Below are 12,994 nucleotides of genomic sequence, written 5' to 3' on the forward strand. Positions count from 1 at the left end.
ACAAAAAATGTGAAGTTTGGAACAGATGTTAGTATAATAAAATGACGATAGTCCAATTAAATGAAAAGTGTGAAGTGAAGAAGTGAATTTACTCCTTATGAGAATTCACTTTTTTTTCCTTTAGAGTTGAATAATAACATTTTGTACTTATTATATGCAGACACAAAAACATCTTTATCCCTGCAGACTCATGAGTATGCATAGTGTTCAGCTCTGAACTAACATCCTTGACTTGGCTGATGGTTTATAATAAACTATCAACACTCATCTTTACTGTGCCATAAGCTCATGGTGGTGATGAAATGGAATAATATCTGCTTGTTTGCAACTGTAGACTAGTGGGCCTCGTTTTCATGGCAATAAAAGTCAGCCATGAATATATACATACTGTACATCTCTTAGATGCACGCTCACATACACACACACACAAACCACTATGCATCATTGCTTCAAATGAAGATAAACTGTTTTTATGTTTAGGACCACCTTTTAAGATCGTCCCCATTTGGGATGCAACAACAGAGCATGATGAATACATTCATTCCAGGCTCCAGTGAGAGCTGTGCAGCCGTGCATCTCTGACCGATACCTTTTCATGATTGTATGAAGGCCGTAGACAGTATAGATTTTCCCCCATACAGCAGCAGAGGGATATAAATGTTTATTATTATTACTGTTTCAGTTTCCCATTCGCCATCTGCGTTTTTTTTTTTTTTTTTTTGCCCACCAGTTCCAATTTGCGTTTAACAAATGATCTTAGGGAATGAGATGCGGTGGGGTCAAGAGGTGCATTTGCTCTCTTTCTCACTGCGGGGGTTGGAATTAGGATTTTATAGATACTTAGGGGTACTGTGCATACAAATAAAGGACACCGTGTGACCAACATGATGAGTTGTTGGAGAGAGGGTGAGGAGGGACAAAAAAAAGTGTCCTGTAAAGGGAAACAAGGCTGATTTGGAGTCAGAAGTAGAGAAGCTTATTTAGGAAAATGAGCCAAGGGGACACAATGTGAAATAACTCATCTCAAAATGAGATATGGTCAGCATGCTCAAGACTAAATTCAGAGCACATGTGTAAACCTCTGGATGGATAGGTAAGGGTTAGAAAACTTGCAAATGGTGGCAATCGTCTTTGGTCCCTCCTTTTTGCTTTATCCATTAAAAGTCTCCCCTCCATCCCGTTCCTGAGCCCTCTGACTTGAAATAGTGTTCGATTCGGGGGCTTATTTTATTAATTCACTGTTTCCTCTGTTACAGGCCTCCTTCTGCATAGTCCACATTGCGAGAAGACCACCTCACAGGGATTTTCCCCTTCACCAGGTAACCACAAAGGAAGAAAAGAAGCACATTATCCACATGTACAACATACCCCCCCAACACACACACACACACACACACACACACACAAGCTTTCTGTGCCATACAATGCTGACCACCAGCACAGCAAGAAACACACGCACGCACACACACACACACACACACACACACACACAACATATTATCTTTATGAGGTGTTATACACCAGTGACCACCAACACAGGGTCTCAGTGTTCTCTAATCCACACTCAGGCTGAATAGGCCGCTCCATGCAATGGAGGGATTACACTGTCGGATTAATGGGACTTTTAATTTGAGTCATTGTGAGTGCCCTTGATAACAAGAATAGGTGTAGGAAAGAACACCACTGGCTCTATATGATATTGTTAAATGTGTTACAACTGTACATTTCATCTACTGCATTACATACACAGACACACACACGCACACACACACACACACACACACACTTTGTATGTGTCTGACAGACTGAAAATGAGCACACAGAAGGTTCAGAAGACTGTGAAACCTAATACTTTTACTATAAAAACTACTGCAGCTATTAGCACAGCCACCACCACATCATCAGGTAGTGTTACTACCACTACAACAGTTACAACTTTTGTCACTGTTGCTACTTTAGGGCTTCACGAAAGTGTTGTCATGTAAAGTCATTGATCAGCCATACTTGTTGGCAGCTATAGTTAACTGTAATACACTGAGCCCGTGGTCAGTGTTATGAGCTGTACTGAAACACAAAATAATAACATTTTTAAATAGAAATTGAAGTAGAAAAGTTGCTTTCTTACTCGCCAAGATAAAACTGAATTACATCTGCCATCTTTATGTTTGTGAAAGAGAGAAGAGAGAGAGAGAGAGAGAGAGATTGGCCCAAAGAACTTTAGCAGCAGAGTGAAGAAAGCTTGATGAATGGATGGATGACTGGATACAGGGAGGGAGTGGAATAGAGAGCTCTTTAGTGTTTACCATTCCTGAAGGCAACAATAGAAGCATGTATTTAAGCATAACCATGGGTAAACAAAGGCAGGCTTAAAGAATAGCATTGCATTTTTTTCTTTAAGTCATGCTCTTCTCCTTCTCATCTCTTCCTTTTTCGTTGTGCATTCTGCCAGAAACCTGACAGATGTTCTGATTACAGAAGAATTGTTTGTTAATTAAATCAAGTTGGATTCATTATATTTTTGCACAAGGTCAGTGTGGTGCATTATGATTTCATCATCTCCCTGGGAAAGATGATACAACAACCAAACCCTAAAATCTCAGCGGTTGTTGAGCCATTTTACTTATTAAAACCACACCGTTGAACTTGTCCTTCAAAACTGGCTTTTCTGAAACTAACTGTTTGGAATTTTAATCATTCCCTTTCCTTTAAAATGAAAATAGAACACTCAGCAGATTTCCCAAACAACAGAGTGAAGGCTGAACATTGATCATTTTACCCCTCTGTATCTTACGCAAAGGCTGAGGAATTATTTGAATTCCATCACCGATATAAATTGACAAGACCTGTATCACTGTGAGGAATTTACTTTCTTGGGAAGTTTCATTCTAAACAAGACACCTGCTGAGTTGCTGCTTCAAAGGCGCACTTGTGAATAACAACTTCCACCAATGCAATTATTGCGCAACACAAACAAACATAAGAAATGAAAACCGAGGTAAAAATAAGGTAAATATAACAGATTTAGGCTTTCGAATACTTGTTTTCCCTTTTTTTGACACCCCACTGACTTGTAAGGCCTCCATTATTTATTTAGTTTAGTTTTTTTTGTATTCTGCCTTGTTGACGGCTATACCAGCCTCACAGAAAGCAATTACTATCAGCCCAATGAAAGAGCTATTTACATATTTTTATTCAGGTCTCTTTGAATAAGCTGTATGCACCATGCTACGCTGATATTATTATCATACAAGCTATTACTACACTGAGGCAGGGATAAGTGTCACATATAACAGACAGTGCTGGACAAGAGAGAAATGTCTTTACATAGGAACAATACCAGACAGTGGACATTTGATTAGTATTGCATATCCGTAGTCAGTTAAAGGGGACACTTTAAACTCACATTTTCAGTGCTTGTGCACATACCTTTGGGTATCTGGAGTGCCTACCAACCCACAAACTGTGAAATAAGACGACCCAGTCAGTTTTTTGTGAGCTGCCTAGATCAGAAAACATGTTATTTAACAAGCCATTCAGATTTGGCTCCCCTTCCTATGTCACATGCTTATTAGAATATACCGCCCACAGCTTCAGAACTACCTTTGCAAAGGTGCACCATATTTTTCTCACAAGCCAATCAGAGCAGACTGGGCTTTTTCTAGAGGAGGGTTTAAAGAGACAGGCGCTAAAACAGAGTGTTTCAGACAGAGGGGGAATACAGTTTTTTTTTAACATTAAAGGGATAGTTTGGGTGTTTTGAAGTGGTATGAGGTAGTCAGTGTACTACCTACAACAGATGATGGTAGGCACGCCCCCAGTTTGGTGAACCAAACAGAAGTACCAACACCACAGCAAAGCAATGTACTGCTGTGGACGGGGCCAGCAGCAAAACATATTTTTAGCCACCTAAAAGAAAGGCTTACCTAAAAATTTCGGAACTGAAAAGTAAAAGTTATCTATGCTCTCTTCAAAGCAAATCAGACTCCGTTGATAAAAAACAGTATAGTTTTAGTGTCAGTTCAGTTTCCCCGTTGGAAAATATAACATAAACTTAAACGGATATCGATTTTTTTTTTTTAGATGAGCCTTTCTTTTAGGTGGCTAAAATACGTTTTGCTGCCGGCTCCGTCCACAGCAGTACGTTAATTCGCTCCTGTGTCTGTACTCCTGTCTGTTTCTCCAAACTGGGGGCGTGCCGACCGCGTGTTGAACTATCCCTTTAAAGCATGTAAACATATAAACCTGAAAATGAGCATGATATGTCCCCTTTAATACCAGACCGGTATTGTAATGCAACACAATCAAACTTAAATCTGCCCCTTTCATTTTTTTTTTAAGCTGTAGGCTACATTTATATTCCTGACCTTGTTCTCATGTCAGTGTATGCAGCATATGGTTCAACAAAGCTGAACAAAAGCTCTTGTTTGTAGCCACTGTACATAACATCATCTTTTAATCACAGCTCTGCATCCTCTACTTGAACAAACTACAACAGATGGGCTCAGTTAAGGTGCAACTTTGATAAAAAGCAAAATGGACAAATTCATCTTTAGGCAGAATGAAGAAAGAAAAAGAAAATACATTTTGAAGACTAAAAATTTCCCAGCTTGACGTCTTTCTAGTCATTCCCTTGCACAAATGATAAACCTGGACATCCTTAGTAAGCAGGTATGTCTTTGCTGGATTGAAAACTATTTTTAGATAAAAAATAAATAAATTGTGAGTGTCAATATGTACTGTACTTCTGGACTAAAATATCCCTTTTTCATGTGGAGGTGTACATAGCTGCTACAATTCTAATATTTTAAGCACGGCATCGGGATGTGCTTCACAATCGGCAAATTGGGACATCCTTGTTGATATGGAGATGCGTTTGGCAGGGGAAATGGCACGCCTCATATATTATGCTAAAAAAATACACATTTGAAAGAAAAGTCTGACGCTGTAAGCAAGAAATTGGGGGTAAATTGGCACATCCACCCAGCTTTACATTAATTTGTGCTCGTGCTATTGTCGGGGCGTTACAGGGTGACAGACAGATGGGTGCGGGCTGACACATGTTTTTGGAGGAGTTTAAAATTCAAACGCTCCTCATGTGTGAATACAGACACCTGGGGTAATCAACGGGCTGTGTGTATGTGCCGTGTTAGTGGCGTGCAACGCTGTATTTACCCATAAGCCTCTCTGTCCCTGCCTGTCTTGCTGTCAGGGTCTCTCCTTTGCTCTCTGGTGTCAGGTACACTGTCATGTTTGCTGACTGCTTAGGAACCATCCTGGAAGGAGAAATAAACATACTGTTAGCTACTTTTTTTTTTATAAAAAGAGGTTTAAATTATGGAGGCAAGGTATTTATTTCTGTTTGAGCTTCTGGTGCGGCTGATCTCAATGCTATTAAAAATTCATTCATTGTTAATACCCTCCCACTCGTCCTTCTCCATCTCCCTTCCCCTGTCTCCCTCTCATTTTCTCAATGGTATCTCTTTGTGTCAGTTCACTTCATTTTATTGGCATGGGGTGTGATTCACTGTCTCTCTCTCTCTTTGTTCAGTTTCTTCTCTCCTTTCATTCTCCATCCCTCTCTCGCTTGTCTCTTCAAAAAATCTGGCACGGACTCGAGACAGAAGAGCGCCTGCTGTTTTTCCTGACACACTCTTCCTTTCTTAAATCAAAAGCAACTGAGGCGAAATCAGGTTATTACCTGAGCTGTGTTTTTTTTTCTCTTGCTCCCTCCCTTCATCCATTCTTCCATTTTTTGCTCAAGGTCTATGAAATTCTACACTTTGAGAAGAAACAGAGGGCAGCCGGTCGGTCAGAGGAACGAGTGCGAGTTGGATTCGAAAGGGGGATTGCTGCATAAATAAAGCAGAAAAAACATAAATTCTGAAGTGTGAGATGGACGTCTGACAGGGTGTGTGTGACTATTTGTGAGTTTGTAAGCATATGCTTGCCTTTCAGTCTCCGTTCAAACCCACAAACATACAGTCCCATCATGTCGGGTGGTGTTGACTGGCCTGGCCTGGTTTGTTGTGGTCAGATATTTGTGATTTTTTTTCGCAGCCTTTCATCTCAGCAGAGAAATAAGCATCGACCACAACATTTGTGTATGATCTTAGAAAGAGGGAGCTGCATACAGTCTGCAAATGAACTTTTAGGGTAGAGACATGGATAGGGGGAGAGGGAATAGAGGGAGAAGTGGACCAACAGCAAAAAAGGGAGGATAAGACGAGAAATACTAGATAAACAAACCCAAATAACTTGTCTCAGAGAGAGAGAGAGAGAGAGAGAAGAGAGCGATGGGGAGGAAAAGAGAGGGATGATGAAAGAGGTAACTATAATATAGGTCCTAACTTTCAGCAAAGGTGAGAGAGCTGGATGGAGGGACGTAAAAGAAAGAGAAAGTGTTGATTTTTATAGATAGCAAGCTTCAAAAAGCATGCTCTGGAGTGATAGATGGATGGATGGAAAAGGATGAAAGAAGTTATAATAAATAGGACGGGCTGAAGAGTTGAAGGAGAGTAGTCCAAAAAAGCAAGGACGGTCAGTAAACAGCATGGCGGAGAGTCAAGCAGGCATAAACAACCGCTACTAAAGACGGATGAAAAAAGACGGCGGAACGGCCGTATCAGTGATGGACGATCAGCGATGATGACGGATGGATGAATGATTGGGGGAGAAGAAAGGGCGGGGGAGTTGTAAACAAGTCTGAATAACCCCATAACAAGAGGCAAATCCACAGGAGGAAGGATGGATGGATGGATGGTACGTTGTTATACAGAAGATAAAAGAAAGTCAGAATAAAGTAACCTTGAAGAGGGATAGAAAGATATGGAGGAGTAAGGTAACGACCCTCAGCAACTTCAGATAATGGAAATCAAGGTGTGAAGTGAATGAAAGGATGGAGATCACAGACGTGATAATGAAGAAACGGGGAGTATTTAATACTCAACATGGGAGTGGACAAATATGCTTGCTTTATGTAAATGTACAGTGTGTTTATATTCATTATTGGAACTCAATTAACATTACACAAAACAATGATAAATATTGTCCAGAAACCCTCACAGGTACTGCATTTAGCATAAAAAAATATGCTCCAATCATAACATGGCAAACTGCAGCCCAACAGGCAACAACAGCTGTCAGTGTGTCAGTGTGCTGATGTGACTATGACTTGCCCCGAACTGCATGTGATTATCATAAAGTGGACATGTCTGTAAAGGGGAGTCTCGTGGGTACCCATAGAACCCATTTTCATTCACATATCTTGAGGTCAGAGGTCAAGGGACCCCTTTGAAAATGGCCATGCCAGTTTTCCTCGCCAAAATTTAGCACACGTTTGGAGCGTTATTTAGCCTCCTTTGCGACAAGCTAGTATGACATGGTTGGTACCAATGGATTCCTTTTGTAGTTTCATATGATGCCAGTATATCTTCACTCTAGCTACAGCCCGCTACAACCTTCACAAGATTGATAATGAAAGCGTTAATGCGTTAAAGAAATTAGCTGCGTTAAAACAAATGTATTATTCGTTATTTATTATACTTGAGACTCCTAAAAAAAGATACATAGAGATTGACCTTATGCACATTTTAGATAGACATAATAGAGACCAACTTATTTGCTCTCTCAAAATAGATACAGGAATAATTTGGAGCTGCGGGAGGGATGCCAGAGTGTTAACAAGTGCATGTGTCTCTCTTTTTGTGTCGCTACAAGGCCCATGTGACGGGGTCAGACTGACACTTTTGTGTGCGTCTTCGCCCTGCCAGCGACAGCTCCACGACACTGTCACAAGACCTGCAGTCCACACAACAGACCCTAATGCGCACACTTGACCACTTGTCCACAGGAAAGCCAAGAAAGGAAACCAGGCCAAATGTAAGATTGAAAATAGCTTCAACAGACTCTTGCAAAAACAGATTATTTTTCAGCTAAAAATGTGATTTATTCAGTTGAGATATATTTGGAGTCTAGCCTTGCATGCTATAGGGAGGTTCCTTTCCAGTCCAATTCACCTGATGTGTCTTTGAACTGGAGGAAACTGGAACACCTGGTCAAAAGCTACATGGACATATGGGAAAAAAAGCAAAAAAAGCCCCGTTGACCCTGGTCAGGATCAAACCCTTGACAGTTTTACTTTGAAGGGACAGTGCTTATACCACTGAGCCTCCTTTATTATTGCACTCACAGGACAAAAGGTGAAGTCACTTTTAGCTATAAGGCAGCTTAAAACCGCTGCGTGTTATATACTGTATCATGTGGTTATAATGTATGTAGAATTACATACAGATTCCACACTGTTTAATGATGTTACAGTACTGCTCCCACCTTGAAACAACTCTGTTCAACTCTATTTATAAAACTGTTTGAGAGTATTTGTTTTACATATGTGATTTAAAACCTGAACAAATCTTAGTCTGGGATTAATGAATGAAATGAATTCATGACTTTTCCAAACGACCTCCATTCCCCGTTGGCGGAGGACTAAACAAGGCTCCGCTGTGTGCGTCCCAGCAGCCCAGCCTCTCTCACCTGTGCAAATTACTGCGTGTAAACAGACGGGATCGCACTAGCTTCATGTGGTTAGCCACTTCCCTAGCTGGGACAGCCTCTACTCAGGAGAAATAAGCCATTTCCTGTTCACTGGGGAAAAGATATGCCCAACTGTAACCTTCTGTAATTCTTTCCAGCTGGTGTGGGGGATTTTTTTTTTAATCTTTTTAGAGGAAGTACAGTATTCGACATGGAAACTGAAGTCCCTTAAATTCTTGTTTTCACTGGTTTAATTTCTTTAAAATATGCAAACTATATACAGTTTTCATGATTAAATATTATACCTCTTTATAAAAACATTTAGGTATGCTTATTCAACTAGCTGCAATGATTTTAATTAATTCCACATGGGGCAAGATGAAACAGAGTTGATTTGGTAATCCTGTATCAATATGGCACATTTGGAGTCATGTATTTAAAGGTAGGGCTGCTTGATTATGGCAAAAATCCTAATCAAAATTATTTTGGTCAAAAATCATTGACTTTGGAAGCATCATGCATTTAGAAAGAAACTTGTGTACCTTTTTATAGCCTACATTTTAAATTTGAATGCATCAATCTGGTGCCCTTTGAGAGGTTAGATCTATGAAGCACTTTGTGCTCTTGAAAAAAATTCTGTGCTCCTGTAAACAATTTAAGAAATAAACAAAGTTAGCTCCATGTCAAATATGTAGGCCTAAGCCTGAGGGCTGAATGTAAAGCAGAACAGAAATGCAAGAGTGGTTTGAAGATGGAGAGAAGATTTCTATATAAAAAGGCAAGTGTTGGTAGAAGTATTGTCAGTCCTCAGCACTTATTTTAGTTGCATCTCTTCGATAAAAATGTTTGAAATATGTGCACTCATCCAGCCCCGTCTTCAGATCATCAGAATCTCAAAAATCCGGAAACAGTCTGACTTTGGTTGTAAACACAGCACAGCAGCTGCTTCGCTTGAAGTTATGAAAAATCCACTTGCAGCAGTAGATGTGAGTGAATACATCTTCTGCTTGTTTATCAGGCTGATCATCTCGGAGATTTTTGTGAGAAACGACACTTGTCATTAATTGGTGTAAATCACATCTTTGAAAAACACATGGCTCGCCATCACTTTGTCACATAATTTCACATCGTTTTAACGAATCATATTGCAAACTCGGGCCAAAAAACTTGAATTCAAACTGATCTGATCTGACATCTCATCTCCGTGACAGCATATTTTGGAGGCCGACTCCTCCTGATCTTCACTCATAAGCATGTTGCACGGTGTAAATATTCTATCAGGCAAGTTTAAAAAAAAAGAAAATACAGATACGGAGGTTTAAAAATATATGCTGAGGGTTTTTTTGTACAATAATGCAGTAAGTATTGCATTAATTATACACAAACAATCAAATATTTAACACACATTTAAATATTAAAAGCAGTATCAACATTTTAAGTGTATGAGTTAGTAAGATCATGAATACACAATGAGCTCGAGCTACAAGAATATATGATGTGATATGTGTTAGTGCTTTGGATGGATCATTTATTAATCCTATAAACTTTTCAAGTGGTTTATAGAAGGTCGTTTCAAACACCGCTCTAATTTCCAAACCTGACCTTGTATTCGTGTGTGTGATAAAGACGCATTCCAGCCAGAGTGGAGGCATGTCCTGGCTAATCCACAGGCCAAAACACACAGGGCGGTTAAGTTTCCATGACCTCAACTCCATGCTGCTCGAACAGGCACACACATACTGTACACACAGACACACATGTGCACATACATGATATAGTTTCTTCCTCTTACTCTCTTTTTTTCCCATTTCTCCCTTCCTGCTGTCTTTCATCTCTGTCTGTCGCTGCTGCCTCCTCTCTCTGAATTGCAACATTTTGTCAATTACCATTTAGCTCATTGTTAACACACCGAGGAAAAGCAAAGTGTGTTCCGTAATACCGCAGGAGTTCTGTCATCTCCAGAACAATTACGTCAATTAGCTCACATTTAAATGGTTTCCAGAGAGGAGCAGCTAGGCTAATAACAGTCCAATGAAGTGACAACCAACCAATTAATCTCACTCTAATTGCTCAGTATGTACCGTCAATCAGTCATGATCTCCCTCTCTCTCTCTCTCTCTCTCTCTCTCTCTCTTCACTTTCTTTCAGCACACATTCCACCACTCAGTGGTCTGACACACCAGCTGCCAATCAATCAAAACATAAACTTGCCCTTTCACCCCTTCCAGTAGAGATGGAGGTGCATTCCAGTGTGTTGACATCACGACCATGCTGCGAGTCAGCACATTTGGCTTCTAACACAACACTGTGAAACACTGTGTTGACAAGAACAATCACTTAAAGAGAGGAAACTATAAGACAGGGAGAGGGAGCAGCGAGAAAAGACAAGTAGAGAGAGAAATGAAAGAATTGTTTTTCAAGCAAAAGGATGAATTTTACTTTATAGGACCAACAGCGACCCATCATCAAAAACTGATTCTTTTGCCTCACATTCATCTAAAAGCTGAACGCATGCTTGCAGCTTCGATTAATTAACACAAAGACAAACATAAGTTCACACAGTGTGCAATATGCAGCAGACTGATGATAGATTGCTGTATCACTGTGCCACATCTCAGAGCAGAGTGTCTTTGAACTAATAGTTTCACAAGCTCTAATGTTATTATATGTGTCATATGAGATTTACAGCATGTGCAGCTTTCTGCTTCTGGCAATGAACTCTTGCACATGTGTGCTGAGAAACACATGCTATATGGTAAAGTGAAGGGCTGTGCAGTCAGACAACAGTTTAGCATTTTGCTACGAAAACTCCCTCCAGTGCTAATCAAAAAACATCACATCTGTGACTTGCGACAGTATATGGATTATGGCCAAAATGACAAACACAATTATTTTAATCAACATTGATATCACGATTATTCACTGATGTTAGGGACAACTTATTTATATGACTGCACTTTCACATTAAAATAAACAGCGCATGCATTCACTTCCATGCAGTGCTACATCCCTGTTAATGTACAAATTAGGGCTGTATGATGTTGGAAAAAACTAACATTGCAATATATTTTTTTTCTACAATATAAATAAATACAGGAATATTCACCCTACCCTTTTCGAGCTACATTTTAAAGTTAAAGGGACTGTTTGTAAGAATCAGAAATTGGTTGTAACAGCGACACCTTTGGCCGTTAAGTCAACGAAAGTCACTGTCCTGTTGCTTGCACTCGCCCGTGTGCACGCGCTACGTGAATGAGAGCGAGCATCTGTCAACACAGTGAGGCGACACACGTCAGCTAAAACCACAATATCACTCTATATTTCACCTGCTTGGAAGTAATGTTAGCTGACCAGACGAAGGTCTCTCCATGAATCACTGCTGATCCTAGTGTTGGATTTTCCTGCCTCAGCCTCCCGACCGTGGCTGGAGGGAACAGGGGAGACACCGGAGTTTTGGTCGGAGACGATAATGTTTCTCGCTGCGGAGCTCCGTCTCTTCACAAGACATGGAAAACCTCTGTTGTTCTGGAGGAGCTGCAGCATTTATTACTGCACAAATGTCCACCGTACATTCACTAGATATTGTCAGATCTAAACTAACTCTTCTGCAGTGTGTAATGTGCGTGCATGCACCTGAGGTGGAGCGAAAGAGCGAGAACGAGCGCGTTGTGTGAATGAAGGCAGGCAGAGGAGCAGAGGAGCAGAGTACAGCAGAGACTCCGGCCCTGGAGACCAAAGCTACAGTCTCCCCCGCGTCCTCCGACCGCGGCCAACACTGTTTTGCAAGACGGGCTTTGCTAGATATAACTTTGCAATTTAGGGTGCTTCCGTGCCCTTTGTGTTGTGTAGTCTTGTCTGAACAGCGTACCCACACGCGAGTGCCCATGGGACACCGACCTGGATTGATTTATACGTGTAAGAAGTTACAAACAGTCCCTTTAAATGCATCAATCTGGTGCACTTAGAGAGCAAAATTAGAAACATTAAGAGCTGGCTAAACTATTGTATGCTCTCAATCTTAATCACAAACACATTGGTTGTATAAAAAAATATCTACATCTAAAAGTGAAGCCAAAACATCTCAATCACTGGCTAGCTGTTAGTTTAGGAAGCTCTTGATTTGATACGCTGCAGCCTTTTCTATGAGTGGAGCATTTTGAACGTTTTGAAATATTGCATGCGATCACTTAATTTAATTGTGGGAAGCCAAAATTGTGATTGCGATTACTATATTTGATTAGTTGTGCAGCCCTACAACAGCTAGTCAGTGAATTGTTAACATATGCAGCCTTTTCACTGAGTTTAGTCAGCTTTTAAGCCTCTTTTGTCATAGTTGATGTAGCTATAGCCCACAATAGTTGCAAATCCAACTCATGAAGACAGTTTTCAGCGATAGAGAGTGGCTCAAGAAGAAATAACTTGCGAATAAATATGTTTTTGTTGTATCTGAAAGGTACTATAT

The 12,994-nt window shown here is 40.4% G+C and overlaps 1 long non-coding RNA gene across 2 annotated transcripts in view; it reads left to right on the plus strand.

Moving 5' to 3' along the window:
• Nucleotides 1-12,994, plus strand: part of LOC141779405 (uncharacterized) — a 127,238-nt gene that overhangs the window by 97,964 nt on the left and 16,280 nt on the right. For both annotated transcript variants that reach the window (XR_012596282.1, XR_012596283.1), the window contains exon 5: nt 1,257-1,319. This is a non-coding gene — a long non-coding RNA (uncharacterized LOC141779405). The remainder of the gene's footprint in view (nt 1-1,256; nt 1,320-12,994) is intronic.

Source organism: Sebastes fasciatus, chromosome 12 (assembly GCF_043250625.1).
Source record: "Sebastes fasciatus isolate fSebFas1 chromosome 12, fSebFas1.pri, whole genome shotgun sequence".
Classification (NCBI taxonomy): Eukaryota; Metazoa; Chordata; class Actinopteri; order Perciformes; family Sebastidae; genus Sebastes; species Sebastes fasciatus.